This window comes from Oncorhynchus mykiss, chromosome 7 (assembly GCF_057628025.1).
Source record: "Oncorhynchus mykiss isolate SJ-2025 chromosome 7, ASM5762802v1, whole genome shotgun sequence".
NCBI classification, from domain to species: Eukaryota; Metazoa; Chordata; class Actinopteri; order Salmoniformes; family Salmonidae; genus Oncorhynchus; species Oncorhynchus mykiss.
The window spans coordinates 72,993,848-73,013,136 of NC_143028.1; the positions used below are offsets into that span (position 1 = coordinate 72,993,848).

General features: G+C 40.9%; 2 long non-coding RNA genes and 1 other non-coding gene across 3 annotated transcripts in view; all 3 read right to left on the reverse strand.

Moving 5' to 3' along the window:
• The window catches only part of LOC149982671 (uncharacterized), a 216,866-nt gene that overhangs the window by 148,029 nt on the left and 49,548 nt on the right, over positions 1 to 19,289 (reverse strand). The gene's annotated exons all lie outside the window — the stretch shown is intronic.
• Positions 15,611 to 16,231, reverse strand: LOC149982672 (uncharacterized). The gene is made up of 2 exons (XR_016497490.1): positions 16,123 to 16,231; positions 15,611 to 15,795 (listed from the first exon to the last, which is right to left on the reverse strand). It is a non-coding gene; the product is annotated as an uncharacterized LOC149982672 (long non-coding RNA).
• LOC110527149 (uncharacterized) lies at positions 17,349 to 17,966 on the reverse strand. The gene is made up of 3 exons (XR_016497491.1): positions 17,896 to 17,966; positions 17,626 to 17,670; positions 17,349 to 17,412 (listed from the first exon to the last, which is right to left on the reverse strand). It is a non-coding gene; the product is annotated as an uncharacterized LOC110527149 (transcript).

A 19,289-nucleotide genomic window follows, 5' to 3' on the forward strand; every position in this document is an offset into this window, starting at 1 on the left:
AATACTGCAACAAAATAATAGGTGATAAGCTACAATTAGCCTAAATAATTGTATGGTTTCATACATTTATTTAATGCTTTTATCCAAAGCAACTTACAGTCATGCATGCATACATTTTTAGGCACGGTGGTTCTGGGAATCGAAACCGCTATACTGGCGTTGCAAAGCGCAATGCTCTACCAACTGAGCTACAGAGGAGGATCAGATGAGCTATAAAGGACTTCATTTGATTTTGAAAGCACAGATGAAAAGGTTATGTCCCAACAACTTGACATTTATACAATATTGTTATCAGTGGTGGGGAAAGTAGCCAATTGTCATACTTGAGTAAAAATAAAGATACCTTAACATACTGAACTAAAATATAAACGCAACATGCAACAATTTCAAAGATTTTACTGAGTTACAGTTCATTTAAGGAAGTCAGTCAATTTAAATAAATGAATTATGCCCTAATCTATGGATTAACAAGACTGGGCAGGGATTCAGCCATGGGGAACCAGGCACAATAAGAAATAGTTTTTCCCCACAAAGGGTCTTATTACAGACAGAAATACTTCTCAGCACCCACCTCCCCTCCCTCAGACGATGACACAGGTGAGGAAGCCGGATGTGGATGTTGTGGGCTGGCGTGGTTACACATGGTTTGCGGTTGTGAGGCCGGTTGGACGTGCTGCCAATTTCTCTAAAACGACTGGATGCAGTTTATGGTGGACATTCCTGCAGTCAGCATGCCAAATGTACGCTCCCTAAAAACTTGAGACATCTGTGGCATTGTCTTGTGTGACAAAACTGCACATTTAAAAATAGCTTTTTATTGTATAGAAGGTGCACCTGTGTAATGGTCATGATGTTTAATCAGCTTCTTGACATGCCACACCTGTCAGGATGATGGATTATCTTGCATACAATTTGAGAGAAATAAGCTTTTTGTGCATATGGAACATTTCTGGGATTTTATATTTCAGCTCACGAAACATGGGACCAACGCTTTACATGTGGTGTTTATATTTTGTTCAGTATAGAAAATTACTTAAGTAAAAGTGAAAATCACATAGTAAAATACTACTTGTAAAAAAGTTAACATAATTGCTGATATATACTTAAGTTTCAAACGTTAAAGTATAAATAACTTCAAAGTCCTTATACGAAGCAAAGCAGATGGCACAATTTTCTTGTTTTTTTTTGTATTTACGGATAGCCAGGGGCACACTCCAACACACAGACATAATTTACAAAGAAAGCATTTGTGTTTAGTGAGTCCGCCAGATTAGAGGCAATAGGGATGACCAGGGACGTTCTCTTTAAAAGTTTGTGAATTGGACCATGTTCCTGTCCTGCTAAGCATGTGATGAGTACTTTTGGGTGTTAGGGAAAATGCATGAAGTAAAAAGGACATTATGTAGTGAAGTAAAGGGAAAAGTAGAAACAGTAAAAAATTACTTAAGTAGTAATTTTAATTATTTTTACTTAAGTCCTTTACACCACTGATTGTTATTAGCTAAATCTGACTGAGATGTAATGATAATGTTGTTAGGTTCTAAATAAACAGAGTGGGTCAAACAGCTGCAAAGACAAAGTCATGTTTCCACCAGCACAAGTATTTATACCCTCCTATTAACAACAACATTGGCTCCTGAGTGGCGCAGGGGTCTAAGGCACTGCATCTCAGTGTTGGAGGTGTCACTACAGACCCTGGTTTTATTCCAGTCTGTACCACAACTGGACATGATTGGGAGTCCCATAGGGCGGTGCACAATTGGCCCAGCGTTGTCTGGATTGGCCAGGGTAGGCTGTCAATGTAAATAAGAATTTGTTCTTGACTGACTTACCTAGTTACATTTAAAAAGATTACTGACAGAATGTAAACTTTCGAAACTCCCCCTTTCTCACTCAGTGACTTTCCATACACCTAGTTCTCATTGACCCAAGCATAGACATTCATAATACATGTAAAGTAATCAGTAAGTTGTAGTATGGTAACATGAATAAGTGTATTTCTAGCGAGAATCCAACAATGTTTAATTGGTCTATTCCAGAGCTAGCACACCTGATTCAACTTTCCATCTCATCTTCAAGCTCTTGAATCTCACCTAGTTATTTTAAGATTAAGTCGCTCTGGATAAAAGCATCTGCAAAATGACTTGCCTCGTTAAATAAAGGTTAAATAAAAAATACAAAAATGTGACCGACCGACTCCATTAAGTCTTATGTAGCATAATCAAATGGTGTTGTTTTACACTGGATACAAGTAGAGAATCAGAGCTAGAAAATGGTATATCATACATTACTGTTGAGGAACAGTAGGAAAGTAATTCTGCTCTGAAAGTTGATTAACTTGTAACCCCACATTTCAGAAAATGGCCCTTGAATGTTTTGGTACACCTACTAGACGCAGGCCTGGGCAATCCCAGTCCCCGCGGGCCTGATTGATGTCACACTTTTCCCTCATCCCTAGCAAACACACCTGATTTAAACTAATTGCATTTTCAACTGAAGATCATGATTAGTTGATTATTGAAGTCAGGTGTGTCCAAATAAAATAAAAATGTATTCATCACATACACATGGTTAGCAGATGTTATTGCGAGTGTAGCGAAATACTTGTTAGCTGGGGCTTGGGAAAAAGTGTGACACCAGTCACCTCGAGGACTGGAGTTGCCCAGGCCTGTACGAGCTCTTCTTTGTCTACACCCATTCAGCATCATTCACACCCTCTTATGCCTTAGCCCCACCCATCCCTTTGAGGATTCACATGTGCGAAATAGAATGAGTACGGTAGTGTACTAAACAACCAAAGAGTTCAAGACTAAAGGCAGGATTATCCTATGTCCATTGTCATGTCTGTAGATAGTTGTCGCAATGACATCATTAACATTTTATTGTCGTCCAACATCAAACTTGTTGTTATTGTCGTTATGAAAAAGTATGAACACAAAAACGACATTTGGTTTTCAATTGGTTGCCCTTTCGACTCCCTCCGCACATTCGGAATCAAACAGCAGAATTTTCTCCATCTCTTTAGCTAGCATACTCAGCCTCCGGGCATTCCACTGATTTCAAAACTCAGTCCTCCAGAAAGTGGAGAGCAACACTTTTACAGTTTTACACGTTAGAAAAGGATTACCTACACGTATTGTGCAGCTCCTGTTATAGACAGAAGCGAGCTACATGGCAGACCAATCTGAACTCATCTCTCGACATGTCCAGTCCATCCACTATCTCAGCCAATCATAGCTAGTGTGAAGGTTCCTTACCTTTTCTGTGACTAAACCAACTAAGTTTGTAATTTAATAATTTTATTCGTATTTACAGATGGCATACAAGTTTGTTGCTAAGGCTCATTGAAGTTCAAAAACGCATTTTGATAAAATAAAAAATATTTACGTTCAAATGCCTCAACTGTGAAGTAGGGATGTGCGACATACACCTGGTTTCCTGAAACGAATGACAAAAATGTAAAAAATAAATTGGTAGTTCAGAGCTGCAACAAAATTGTGAAACGTCTGGTTTTCCCCAAGGAGAGGTTTGAGAACCACTGCCGTAAAGCACAGCAGAGGTTACAGCAGTACATTACAGTAAAAAAAAGTTTAAAAAATATTTTCAAAATTCCTTCAGAACCGAAAATGAACCTGATTTCAACGTCTATAAAAAAAAAGTATTTTCAATGTCCGGAAAATACATATTTCAAACTTCCTGAAAATATGAATTTTCACGTTTAATTCAGAACCTGAAATTACCCTAACTAGAACGTCTGGAAAATAGGTAATTTTGCTTAATGGGATCAGGTTTGTCGCAACACATTGAAAAATAACTTGCCACTGTTGATCAGTCAGCGCAAATTTGGATTAAAAGGACATGAAGAAAATGGTATTGACAGAGGACGGAGTTTACTGAATTAATGATACATAAGGTAAGGGAGGGAATTTGTCATGTGTATTGATATAGCTAACTTGCTAGCTAGCTAGCTAGCATGTTTACTCTCACTGCAATAAAACATTTTATTTAACCTTTATTTAAATAGGCAAGTCAGTTAAGAACAAATTCTTATTTACAATGACGGCCTACCAAAAGGCAAAAGGCCTCCTGCGGGATGGGGGCCTGGGATAAAAAAATAAAAATACTACTTGTATGTGCATTGGCCAGGTTTAGATTCAACATAGAATGACAATTCATTTTATCATATAGAGTTTGTGTTGTTAGAGGCTGGTCTTTGTTGAGGAAATTTAGGCTAGCTAACAGTTGTTTGTGCTAAAACTAAAATCTGTCTGCACATGTAGCTAGCTAGCCAGCTTGACTGGATCATGCCAGAGTAGCTAAAAGAGCAATGCCCATTGCATGTATTATAAGTTAGCAGAGTGGCAGTTTCCCAAATTTTTAAGGAAGAATGTAGCTAGTTAGGATATATTGTCAACATTGAGGTGTGGTCCACAATCTAAACAGCTATGATACAGTCTCGTCTGCTTGTAGCAGTGGCTAGTTGGCTAGCTAACTGGCTATAATATCAGCCACGGGATGTTTCCTAGCTTATTTGTTTGTGCTCTGATTTAGTTTACACAGATGATCAGCCATATGAAAACCGTCCACAGCAAAATATACCTAGGATACTACCTAGCTTTCTTCGCTTGTAGCTTGCCTCTCATCTGCCTGGTGTTAGCTAGGTAGCTGCTAGCCTGCTACTAGCTAGCTGCTGCTGTTGCACAGCAAACAAGTTGCTGGTCCCAGTTTTAGAACTCAGATTCAGCTGAAAATATATTAGCATTGTCAGAAATGTTACAAAAAGGTTGCACATCGTTGGTTCTCCATTGTCACGTGAGAGAGAAAACGTACACATTTGTTCAAAACATTTGCCCCTACAAACTTATTCAATCCGGAAGGTGGCAAGTCTAATGGGCACTTTATGAATGCTGTAGTCTCTTTATTACCCGACACCTAAATATTGAGCTAAGTCAGGGCAAGAAATGAAATGTTTTCCTAAATACTAACAACCCTAACAATACGGTACGTGGTTCTGGACGGCTCATGAGGAGAGGTGGGGGGTATGTGTTCTGTACCTCCAATCAAGTTGATTTGCAAAGTTTCATCGACTTTGTTGTCATATTGGCTTAGATATAATGGTAGGGAAATTTGAATTTAACATTGAGTTTCAATCAATCCCTACTTATAGTGGCACCAGTTAGAGTGATTTTTTTCCCCCCTGAGAAGGTAAATGTGTTAACGGGAGATACTGTACTAGCGCTCTACTGGGGAGGTTGGGATCAACTTTATCAAACCAGTTATAGCCCTATATACAGGCATATCGCTCAAGTGTGAGTTCAAAATTTGACGTCTAACCATGGCGAGGACATTGGGAAATGCCTTCAAAACTGTCCGATGGAGGCAACAGTGAGCGCTATTAACATCAAGTAGGCGTGGGTTTTGCAATGTTATTGTCAACATCCCGATGTCTGCCTTCAATGAATAACTCTCTCTTTCCCCTCCTTGCCTCTTTTGATCTCACCCTTTCCCAGTCACTTCCCACTCACAAGGCAGGCAATACGCTTGACCTCATCTTTGCTAGAGGGTGTTCACCTACCAATCTCACTGCAACCCCCCCCCTGAATTGTTCTCCATCCCGTGTCCTGATTCTGCCTCCTCAAACCTACTCACCTCCCTTTCCGTATCCTATGATTCGCACTGTCCCCCTTCCTCCTGGCCGGCTCAGCCCTCCCCTCCTGCTCCGTGGCTGAGTGACTCATTGCGAGCTTACAAAACAGGTCTGCAGGCAGCTGAGCAAAAATGGAGAAAAACTAAACTTCCTGAGGACCTATCATCCTTCCACTCCCTTTTCTCTACCTTCTCTTCCTCTGCATCCACTGCTAAAGCCACTTTCACACTTCTGCCTATAACCCTAGGAAACTCTTTTCCACCTTCTCCTCCCTCCTTAAGGCATCAGCATGCAGTGTCGCTCGCATACTCTCTTTATAAAAGAGAAAAAAAACTCAATATTACATCTAACTAGGATGTTTGGTAGAGTATTTCTCAATGAAAAAATGTGCATGAAAACAAGTAATCTCTCGTTAAATGACAACAAATAGTCTATTTAAGAATCCCTGTTGTTGACCAATCACTGGCGAAGGGCCGTAAAATTTGGCTTCTGAATTTGGCATGCCTCGAGAAAATGTGTGTCTACCAAACAGACGAAAAAACGCCACAAAATGTCTTCAAATATATGCACGACCTCTTCCGAACTCTTCCGTCTGGGATAAATGCGGATGTCTTTAATCCTCCGCCCCTCCCCTCCCTCCTCCCTCTCTTCGGACGACTTTGTTAACCACTTTTAAAAGGTTGACGACATCCGGTTCTCATTCACAGAACTTCCCTACGCCTTGACCTCTTTTTCCCCTCTCCATATGAAATCCTGTGACTAGTGAGGTCCGACCACCCGACAACCTACCTGCTCAACCCTATCCCCTCATCCCTTCTCCAGACCATCTCTGGAGACCTTCTCCCATTCCTTACTTACCTCATCAACTCATCCCTGACCCCTGGCTGTATCCCCTCAGACTTCAAAAGGACCCGAGTCCCTCACCTCTTCAGGAAACCAACAGTCAACTCCTCTAATGTCAAAAACTACAGAATGGTGTCCCTTCATTTTTTCTTACCAAAACACTTGAGCATGCTGTCTCTGACAAACTCTCTCGCTATCTCTCTCTGAATGATCTTCTTGACCCTATCCAGGCTTCAAGACGGATCAGTCAACCAAGACTGATCCTCTCTGTGTCATGCAGGCTGCCAAAGCTAAATCTCTCTCCTCTGTTTTCATCCTCCTAGATCTATCCGCTGCCTTCGACACCGTAAACCATCAGAGCCTCCTCTCCACCCTCAGGGCTAGGCATCTCAGGCTTTACACACTCTTGGATTGCATCCTCTGGCAGGCCGCTCCTACCAGGTCATGTGGAGAGAACCTGTGCCTGCACCACGTACTTTCACGATCGGTGTCCCCCAGGACTCGGTTCTAGGCCCTCTTCTCTCTTTACACCAAGTCACTCGGCTAAGTCACATCCTCAAATGGTCTCTCCCCTTCTGACACCCAGGTGGCGACATGCATCTCTGCATGCCTGGACAACACCCTGTCGTTCTCTGCAAACATCAAAGCAGTGACTAACTCCTGCAGGTTCCTGCTCTATAACATCCGTAGAGCGCAACCCTACCTTACACAGGAAGTGTGCAGGTCCTAATCCAGGCACTTGTCATCTCCTGTCTGGACTACTGCAATTCACTGTTGGCTGGGCTCCCCGTTTGTGGTATTCAACCTTCCCAAGTTCTCCAATGTCACTCTGTTCCTCCGCACACTCCATTGGCTTCCAGTCAAAGCTCGCATCCATTACAAGACCATGGTACTTGCCTACAGAGCAGCAAGAGGAACTACGCATCCCTACATTCAGGTTATGCTCAAACTTTACACCCCAACCCGAGCACTCCATTCTGTCTCTTGGTCCTCCCACCCCTACGGCTCCTGCTAAGCCCAGTACAAGGTCTTCTCTGTCCTGGCAACCCAATGTTGGAACCAGCTTCCCCATGAAGCTTCAAAGACTATCTTAAATAATCCCACAGCACCCTCCTCGCACCCGCTTCCCACCCTGAAAAAAAAGTGGATAAAAGAATGCCTTTCTAACACTAAGAGCAACTTGGAGCATCTTCGAAATTAGACGTTTGGAGGAATGTGGATGAACGTCTAAATCTGCAGTGCGACTATGAGAGCTAGTTGTATATGATCTCTCACACTAATATCCTAAGATGTCACAATTTTACATGATACAACTCAAGCATGTGTGCACTAATGCACACACGCATGCACACGTGTACTTGCGGGCACACAGACACACATGTGCACGCACACTCGCTCATACACACACACACAATGTGAACAATGTGATTTAAATTTTGAATTTCTATTCTTCCAAGACAGTCAGAATGTACACAAACCATTGTAGAGATTTTCTCAGGGGCAATGTTATTTAGTAAGAACAAGAGCTGTACACACAAGCATACATCTTCTCCCACAGACACACGCATGCGCACAGAGTGAGAGTGAGAGTGAGAGTGAGAGTGCCAACCCCTGAGATTCCACAAGTGGTGTTATGATTTGTTAAATAGCTCCACCTACAGTATACATTGCCCACTCCAACCAAAGGATAAATGACTCCAGTGTGTTCTCCTCACGACATAACTGCAACTTCAACATCCTTCTCTATAACTCAAACAGACAGTGTAGTACACGATACCTTAAACACCCCAATTTTGAAACTCAAATACTTTCCCTGTGATAACAGACCTCTAAGCAACCACTAAGCAGGCTGTCCAGACTATCAACACAGAGGGTCTTGATGGTTGGAATGGAGGCCTGGCACTTTGAGGCAGTGTGGAGTCTTGATTTGCTCGACACTGGCGATTCACAACTTGTCACAACATATAAACATTAAATTCATCAAACGTCAAGACATCACTCACTTGTGGTTCAGTCACTGCAGACTCTGTGGTCCTGACTGTGTCTTATTCCCAGATATTGTTTGACTGATGGGGACATAGACTGAACAAAAATATAAACGCAACAAGTGTTTGTCCCATATTTCATGAGCTTAAATAAAAGATCCCAGAAATGTTCCATATGCACATAAAGCATATTTCTCTTAAATGTCTTTCATAAATTGGTTTACATCCCTTTTAGTGAGCATATCTCATTTACCAAGATAATCCATCCACCTGACAGGTGTGGCATATGAAGGTGAACAGCAGGATCATTCCACAGGTGCACCTTGTGCTAGGGACAATAAAAGGCCACTCCAAAATGTGCAGTTTTGTCACAACACAATGCCACAGATGTCTCAAGTTTTGAGGGAGCGTGCAATTGACATGCTGACTGCATGTCCACCAGAGCTGTTGCCAGAGAATTCAATTTACATTTTTCTACCATAAGCCGCAGTCATTATAGAGAATATGGCAGTACGTCCAACCGGCCTCACAAAAGACCATGTGTATCCCTGCCAGCCCATGACCTCAACATCAGGCTTCTTCATCGTCTGAGACCAGCCACCCGGACAGCTGATGAAACTGTGGGTTCGCAGAACCAAAGATTTTCAGCACAGACTGTCAGAAACCGTCTTTGGGAAGCTCATCTGCATGTTTGTTGTCCTCACCAGGGTCTTGACCTGACCGCAGATCGGCATCATAACCAACTTCAGTGGGAAAATGCTGACCTTTGATGGCCACTGGCACGCTGGAGAAGTGTGCTCTTCAAGGATGAATCCGTACTGGATTAACTGTACTGGGCAGATGGCAGACAGCATGAATGGCATCGTGTGGGCTGGCGGTTTGCTGATGTTAACGTTGTGAACATGGTGGATAATGGTTATGGTATGGGCAGGCATAAGCTACACACAATGAACACAATTTCATTTCATCAATGGCAATTTTAATGCACAGAGATACTGTGACGAGATCCTGAGGCCCAATGTTGTGCCAATCATCCACCGCCATCATCTACTTTTTTAGCATGACAATGCACAGCCCCATGTCGCAAGGATCTGTACACAATTCCTGTAGGCTGAAAATGTCATAGTTATTCCGTGGCCTGCGTACTCACCAGACATGTCACGCATTGAGCTTGTTTGGAATGCTCAGGATCAATGTTTACCACAGCGTGTTCCAGTTCCTGCCAATATCCAGCCACTTTGCACAACCATTGAAGAGGAGCAGGACAACATTCCACAGGCCACAATAAACATCTTAATCAACTGCATGCAAAGGAGATGCAAATAGTGGTCACACCAGATACTGACTGGTTTTGTGATCCACTCCTTTACATTTTGTAGGTATCTATGACCAACAAATACATATCTGTATTAGGGCCTAATGAATTTATTTAAATTGACTGCTCCACAAGTCTGGTTCATCCTTGGGAGCAATTTCTAAACGCCTGAAGGTACCACGTTCATCTGTACAAACAATAGTTTGCAAGTATAAACACCATGGGACCACGCATCCGTCATACCGCTCAGAAAGGAGGCGTGTTCTGTCTCCTAGAGATGAACGTACTTTGGTGCGAAAAGTGCAAATCAATCCCAGAATAACAGCAAAGGACCTTGTGAAGATTATGGAGGAAACAGGTACAAAAGTATTGATATCCACAGTAAAACGAGTCCTATATCGAAATAAGCTGAAAGGCCGCACAGCAAGGAAGAAGCCACTGCTCCAAAACTGCCATAAAAAAGCCAGGCTACGGTTTGCAACTGCACATGGAGACAAAGATCGTACTTTTTGGAGAAATGTCCTCTGGTCTGATGAAACAAAAATAGAACTGTTTGGCCATAATGACCATCGTTATGAATGGAGGAAGAAGGGGGAGGCTTGCAAGCCAAATAACACCATGCCAACCGTGAAGCATGGGGGTGGCAGCATCATTTTGTGGGGGTGCTTTGCTATAGGAGGGACTGGTGCACTTCACAAAATAGATGAATTAGTGAGGCAGGGAAATTATGTAGATATATTGAAGCAACATCTCAAGACATCAGTCAGGAAGTTAAAGCTTGGTCGCATTGGGTCTTCCAAATGGACAATGACCCCAAGCATACTTCCAAAGTTGTGGCAAAGTGGCTTAAGGACAACAAAGTCAAGGTATTGGAGTGGCCATCACAAAGCCCTGACCTCAATCGTATAGACAATTTGTGGGCAGAACTGAAAAAGTGTGTGCGAGCAAGGAGGCCTACAAACTGACACAGTTACACCAGCTCCGTCAGGAGGAATGGGCCAAAATTCATCCAACTTATTGTGGAAGGCTACCCAAAACGTTTGACCCAAGTTAAACAATTTATAGGCAATGCTACCAAATACTAATTTAGTGTATGTAAGCTTCTGACCCACTGGGAATGTGATGAAAGAAATAAAAGCTGAAATAAATCATTCTCTCTACTCTTAGTCTGACATTTCACATTCTTAAAATAAAGTGGTGATCCTAACTGACATAAAACAGGGAATTTTTACTAGGATTAACACTGAGTTTAAATGTATTTGGGTAAGGTGTATGTACACTTCAACTGTATATATATATTTTTTCCACTAACTGTTAGTACTATCTCTTACAATACTGCCAATAAAATGTAATAATAAAAGCAACAAACATGCACATTCTGTCACGGGTGAATAGGAGTGGAAGTTAGGAGTCAGGTGCAGAGAGCAGAGGGTTCAAGAAAAATAGGCTATTTATTCCGGCACAAGCGGTCACACTGACCAACCCAAAACACAGGGTAAAACAGTCCAAAGCACAAAACCACTGCCAACACTAAACGTGAACACAAAATAATCCTGCACAAACTAGAACGGGCCTAGCAAGCTTAAATAGGCTAGAAAATCAGGAAAACACAAATAGGAACGGGTGCAACTAATAAGACTAAACTAACAGAAAAGGAAAAAAAGGATCGGTGGAGGCTAGTAGGCCGGTGACGACGACCGCAGGTCACCGCCCGAACAGGCAGTGGAGCCATCGTGACACATTCTGCATGACACATTCTTTAACAGTTTTATGATTTACGTTTTATTTGAAAGGCATCTTTACTGAAAACATTGCCTTTCACTCTTTTATCCAATTGTCTAGACTGGACAAAATCAATGTGTGTGCCCATCGACACCAGACATGATCAGGACATACAAGTTGAAATATCAAAACGAAATCTGAACAAACTATATTAATTTGGGGACAGGTCAAAATACATGAAACATTCATTGACATTTAGCTAGCTAGCCTGCTGCTGATATCTAACATTAGGTTGTTATTTTGAAATGCACAAGGTTATTTTCTTCTGAATTTTTAAAGAATTTTGACCCATATTGAGTCACACAAAATCTTGTGTTCTCTACTCCAACAATTCATTCACAGATAAAAGGGGGAACCTAGTTAGTTTCTAATCTCTCCTCCTTCAGTGTTCTTCTGTGGACTTTATATGCCAGTTGGCAACCAACTTTGACTGGATTGTGGACTTCAGCGTACTTGCAGCGAACTTGCAGTGCAACAGGTGTCAAGAAAAAGGACCAAGTTCTATTTTTAGTGCCTGGCTACGCAGCCGCATGCGAGCAATTTGGATAAAATTATTTAATTTAAATGTACATTTATTTTGCAATGCACGGACACGCAACGTGGCCGTTGTGGTCATGTCACTCCTAGTTGACACTCGTCCCTCAACCGATCTGTCTTATTTTTTATTTTTTTTAATAAAAAAATGATTATTATTTATTATAATTATTATTATTTCTTTATTTAACCAGGTAGGCTAGTTGAGAACAAGTTCTCATTTGCAACTGTGACCTGGCCAAGATAAAGCATGCAGTTCGACACATACAACAACTCAGATTCACATGGAATAAACAAAACATACAGTCAATAATACAGTAGAAAAAAAGAAGACAAAAAAGTCTATATACAGTGAGTGCAAATGAGGTAATATAGGGGAGTTAAGGCAATAAATAGGCCATGGTGGCGAAGTAATTACAATATAGCAATTAAACACTGGAATGGTAGATGTGCAGAAGATGAATGTGCAAGTAGAGATACTGGGGTGCAAAGAAGCAAGATAAATAAATAAATAAATAAATACAGTATGAGGATGAGGTAGATAGATGGGCTGTTTACAGATGTGCTATGTACAGGTGCAGTAACCAAAAAATGAAAGTGATCTATACTGTTCTGGAACAGAACCCTTATTTTAAAATCTTAAGAACCAGTTAATGTTATTTTATGTTTCAGGCATTTTTTTTCAGCCCCATAAAAATCTAAACAAAGCGCCTATGCAAAGCCCTCTGTCACTCAGACACTCATTCCAGTGTCTTTGCCAGTTGGTATGCATGTATGTAGACTATATGCCCCTCCACTCTGTAGCATTGGTTACTGTCGCCTACTGACAACTTTACAAGCATAATTCAGGAATAAGGGCCCTTTTTTTCAATTTTCGCCTAAAATGACATACCCTTGGTACCATTTGAAAGGAAACACTTTGAAGTTTGTGGAAATGTGAAAGGAATGTAGTAGAATACAACACATTTAATCTGGTAAAAGATAATACAAAGAAAAAAACCAACCGTTTTTTTTGTATTTATTTTGTTGCATCTTTGAAATGCAAGAGAGAGGCCATAATGTATTATTCCAGCCCAGGTGCAATGTAGATTTTGGCCACCAGATGGCAGCAGTGTATGTGCAAAGTTTTAGACTGATCTAATGAACCATTGCTTTTCTGTTCAAAATGTTGTATCAAGACTGCCCTAATGTGCCTAATTTGTTTATTAATAACTTTTCATGTTCAAAACTGTGCACTCTCCTCAAACAATATCATGGTATTACTTCACTGTACTATCTACTGTAAATTGGACAGTGCAGTTAGATTAACAAGAGTTTAAGCTTTCTGCCAATATCAGATATGTCTTTGTCATGGGAAATGTTCTTGTAACTTACAAGCTCATGCTAATTGCATTAGCCTACGTTAACTCTACTGTCCACAGGGGACCCACCAATCCTGAATAAGTTTTAATTAGAGCAGAATGGATTGACTTGTTCAATGGGATGGCAGAAGCAGAAGTGTCATTTGAAGCTGAAAGGACGTTGAGTACAGTTAGAGAGAAAGATGAATGGACAACAGTGAAGTCCAAGAATGGAACAAAAAGGGCACAAATTGTTGTGGAAAATTAGTCTGATGAATCGTTGTTTGTTGTAGTACGTTTTTGGGATGAGGATGTGTATTTGGGAAACCCCTTTGAAGTCATGAGGAAGGTGAGGAAGGTGTTGGGAAAAGTGGATACAGTCAAAGTAACCAGGAGTGGTATGGTGTTGATATTGTGTGTATCAAAAGAGCAAAGGGAGTGTGCATTGTGGTTCGCAAAATTATCGACGGATGAAGTGGACAGTTTTGACAGAAGGAATATGTTATTGAATATGTAAAATGTTGTAACTGTGTTGGGGACCATATTTCCAAATTGCCTGAGTGCCTCATCAGGCTGAAAGAGGTTGATGTGTCAAGTATCAGGGCTGTACAGCAGATCTCCTATGTGGAGGCAGTGAAGAGAGTTAAAGGGGTGAGAGGCAACAGTTCTGAAGAAGACATGGTGGTGGATGCACCACAAACAGTTGCAAAAGTTATACATCAATCAAGTGATCTGGATACACTTATTGTGAAGGTGGATTTTGTAGCATTTATATCCACAGTTAATAATTGTACTTCTCAAGTGTCCAAGAAGTCCAAGAAGCTGGGCATCATTATATCTGCAGCTGAGAAGTGTCTGGGACTCCAAGACTTAATGACAGAAGCACTGCAAGGACTACTGTTGCCAGGAAATGTCCCGCCATCACAGGATTCTTCTAAGCCTGTGTGAACTAATTACTAACCTGATTAAAACAGAAAAGCAGGCTGATTTAGTTTAATTAACATTTGGTTTTTGATAGTTTGTATGGACATTGTTTTATATTGTATATTTTGGAGGTTTAAAAAGGAACAAAAGGCGAGCTGTCAACCTATACATGTTTTGGGTTCAAACTGATTGTGAACTTCATTTTGCTGGTCGAAACAGTGGAACAGAATGGAAAAAAGTATGGTTCTGAACTAAACGATTGGAAAATAATTTTGGTTGCAACCTGCCACCTTCTAAGAAATCAACATGTATCTGACTCTGACCGCTGGAACTGTGCCTTGCTACTTTGTCACATTTGGCCAACGCGATAAGGCAGCAGAGAGCAGTCAGCTGTTTTGTAGCACTCGGCGCACTGACCATGGCAGAACAGACATCATGAAAAGTTAGTCCAATTAGTCAAATAGCTAGAACTTCACTACACTAGCTAACTAGCTAGCTAGCTGTAGAGCCTATTCAGCATTGAGTGTGTGAACTGGTGTTGTTAGCATCCCTGCCGTTTGTTTCATATGGATTGATTTGAGTTTAGTTCACAAAACGCTAGCTAGCGTGTACATTTCAAATTTCATAAATATTTTACAAAAAAACTGAAAAAAAGCTACAGGTTTATAGTTTTTGGTAAGATTAACTCTGACTCTTTTGAGGGTGAAAGGGGGTTCAGTGGACGATGTCACCTTGGTAACATTTTAAAATGTTTTGGCAGCATATTGTAGCCAGACTTCTTTTTAGCATCCCATGAGTGTTTGCGAGATATCAGACAGATCAGTTGTCACACCCTGACCTTAGAGATCCTTTTTATGTCTCTATTTTGGTTTGGTCAAGGGCGTAAATTGGGGTTGGCATTCTATGTTTTGTGTTCTGTGTTTTCTATTTCTGTGTGTTTGGCCGGGTGTGGTCCTCAATCAGAGGGAGCTGTCCATGATTGAGAACCATATTTAGGGAGCCTTTTCCCACCTGTGTTTTGTGGGTAGTTGTTTTCTGTTTTTGTGTCTGCACCAGACAGAACTCTTTCGGTTTCGTTCCTTCTCTTTGTTATTTCAGTGTTCAGTTTAATAAAAATCGTGAAAACGTACCACGCTGCATCTTGGTCCTCTCCTTCCAACAGCCGTCACATCAGTGCAGATGGCTGTCATGTGAGACAGCTTTTATGCAGACATACATAAGTCAAATATCCAGACACAAGTCAAATGAAATCAAACTTTATTTATACATCACAAGTATACAACAAGTATATTAATTAAAAACTGATTAAAGTAATCTATGCAGTAATATATTAAGTAATAAACATGAGGTTCATCTAGCATAGTCTTTTAGAGCAGATGGAGGGTAGTGTGTAGTGACAGGGTTTGTTGTTCCAGCGCTTATGTACTGTAGAGAGAAAATACACAAGTCAATATTTGCACTGTATATCCTAGAATATCTTTATACTATTTTTATTTGCCAAAATAGGTGTTTGTTGTGTATGTTAAATATGTGTGCGCCATTTTAAGAGTACACAGAAGTTATGGGATTAGGGAGAGAAAAACAGATACAGAAAGCATTGTAAGACTACGAGACAAAATGTGAATAAACAAGCCCAGGTTTCACACATTTCTCTCATTGTATTACACTCTTTTTACTAAGAACAACTACACAACAAGGTGGTACTCTGCTATACAATGGTTGATATACTGTATATATAGCTATATCCTTTACCGCCAAAGTTCATCTCTAGGCATCTCTCTCTGTTGTTGTTGCTAGGCTCTCCTGGGTTCCAGCCATGGTAATCAAACCTGGACCCGTCGCTCCAAAGCCATATCTTGTTCTGTTCACAAACCCCACCCGCACACAGACAGTCAGTCACTATAGGCCTAGTGTAGTCTCAAATTGTTAGAGGGTTGAGTTCCTAACATTGACTGAATCAAAAAGAGGCATATTATAGAGGCATATCAAAATGGAAGAAGAAAAAATAAATAGAAACAGTTAACGTTGTTGTTTTGGTTTTGTTCTCTCTGTAATTTAAATGAGAAAAGTAAGGTAAATTACGCTGAGCAAAAATAGAAACGCAACATGTAAAGTTTTAGTCCTATGTTTCATGAACTGAACTAAATGATCCCAGAAATGTTACATATACACAAAAAGATTATTTCTCCCAACTGTTGACAAATTTGTTGACATTCCTGTTAGTGAGCATTTCTCCTTTACTAAGATAATCTATCCACCTGACAGGTGTGGTATATCAAGAAGCTGGTTAAACAGCATGATCATTACACAGTTGCAACTTGTGCTGGGGACAATAAAAGGCCTCTAAAATGTGCAGCTTTGTCACACAACACAATGCCACCGATGTCTCAAGTTGAGGGGAGCGTGCAATTGGCATGCTGACGGCAAGAATGTCCTCCAAAGCTGTTACCAGAGAATTTAGTGTTCATTACTCTACCATAAGCCACCTCCAATGTAGTTTTAGAGATTTTTACAGTACTGTTCATCGAACCGGCCTCACAACCGCAGACCACGTGTATGGCGTCGTGTGGATGAGCGGTTTGCTGATGTCAACGTTGTGAACAGAGTGCCCCATGGTGGCGGTGTGATTGTGTGGGCAGGCAATAAACTACGGACAACAAACAGAATTGCATTTTACCAATGATGAGATCCTGAAGCCCATTGTAGTGGCATTCTTCTGTCGCCATCACCTCTTGTTTCAGCATGATAATGCACAGCCCTATGTCGCAAGGATCTGTTCACAAATCCTGGAAGGCTGAAAATGGCCTGCATACCATTGAGCATGTTTGGCATGTACTGGATCGACGCGTACGCACAGCCATTGAAGAAGAGTGGGACAACATTCCACAATCAACAGCCTGGTCAACTCCATGTGAAGGAGATGTGTCGCGCTGCAGGATGCAAATGGTGGTCACACCAGATACTGGCTGGTTTTCTGATGCACCTGCTGCTCCTCCTCCTGCACCTGCTGCAACTCATGCAGCTCCGCCACCCCCTTAGCCTCTGTAAGTCAAAGTGATACACACCCCATATTATGTTGCATCTGTTACCACCAGGGGTTTAAAATGGCAGACGGTTTTTGTTCAACACAGTTTGCCTCCTCTCCTTTGTCCTCTACAAAAACATAGACAAGTCAATGATGATGGTGGAATATTAGCTATTTGAGTGGAGACATAAATGCTGACGTTTTACTGCAGGGGGCCGTATAAAACCTACCAAAAGCAAGGAGTTGATCCACATCATTGGCCTCCTGTAAGGGCTCTGAAACATCAACAGTGGTGTTATTTTAAATACAACACACACATACACATACACACACACACACCACAGGAGGTTGGTGGCACCTTAATTGGGGAGGACGGGCTTGTGGTAATGACTGGAGTTGAATCAGTGGAACGGTGTCAAATATACACACACAATTTTGCTACAACATAAAAAATACAGAATGAATAATGTAAAGTGTGTGTGTGTGTGTGTGTATCTTACTTGCATTGCCCAAAGCCAAGGCAGCGCTGAGAAGCAGAAGAATGGTCATCATCGCCATGGTGATAGTCTCCTCAGAGAGAGAGAGAGAGGGAGAGAGGGAAACAGGGAGAAGAGGTCAAAACAAATTCAGCAACAGAGAATACTTCAGAGTGCGTAGAAAACATACTTGTTGTAGAGTGAATCACAGGTAGATACCGTAGGTTCTGTTCAGATGGAGAGAGAGGAGCGCCTTTATACACCTGGCCACAAGGAAGCAACTATTATTTTTGAACAATAGTTAACTAATATATCGACTTGTTTATGGGGCATTCCGTAGAAATGGATCAAAGTGCAAAATAACAGGATCATGTGTGCTTATGGCTCGGTTCTTATTACCCTAAATCATTGAAGAGTTTCGTCCCAAAACGCTATATCCACCAGTTTTTCTAAAGTGTATTTTGTCATAGGAATAAATGCTCAGGTACCTTCATGTGTGTGGGTAAAATATGACTGTTTTCAAAACATTTTATTAATAGATTTTAGATGTGTATTAAAATGTTTTTTTTGTATACCAAAGGTGTCGAACGCATTCCACAGGGATGCTGGCCTATGTTGACTCCAACGCTTCCCACATTTGTTTCAGGTTGGCTGGATGTCCTTTGGGTGGTGGATCATTATTGATACACACGGGAAACTGTTAAGTGTGAAAAACCCAGCACCGTTGAAAGGAACTTACAGTGAGCTCCAAAAGTATTGGGACAGTGACACATTGTTTTGTGGTTTTGGCTCTGTACTCCAGAACTTTGGATTTGAAATGATACAATACACTACATTTCTAAACATGTGTACACTAATGTGGATGCTAACATGATTAATGAATCGTGAATAATGATGAGTGAAAAAGTTAGACAAACAAATATCATCCCCCCCCAAAATGCTAACCTCCCCTGTTATTGTAATGGTGAGAGGTTAGCATGTCTTGGGGGTATGTTATTTCTGCACTTGTAACTTTCTCATTCATCATTATTCACGATTCATTCAAGACTATCCGTAATCATGGTAGCATCCAGATTAATGTAGAACTGTTTAGAAACATGTTATATTCTTTTTGACAATAAAAGTGATTCCAAAATGACATAATACATGATTTACCATTCATTTAGATTGGGCACAAAATAATCTTAAAAACAACCAAAACAAACAGCAAACGCATCCAACAAGTTTGTAGAGTAACAATCTTGATGTAAGGAATATGGGACAAAATACTAAACCTTTGACTACTTTATAAACATAAGTGTATTTGTCCGAGTACTTTTTGTCCCCTGAAATTGGCTGACTATTTACAAAAAGTGCTGTAATTTCTAAATGGTTCCCCCGATACGGATGCCAATACCCTCAAATTAAAGCTGACAGTC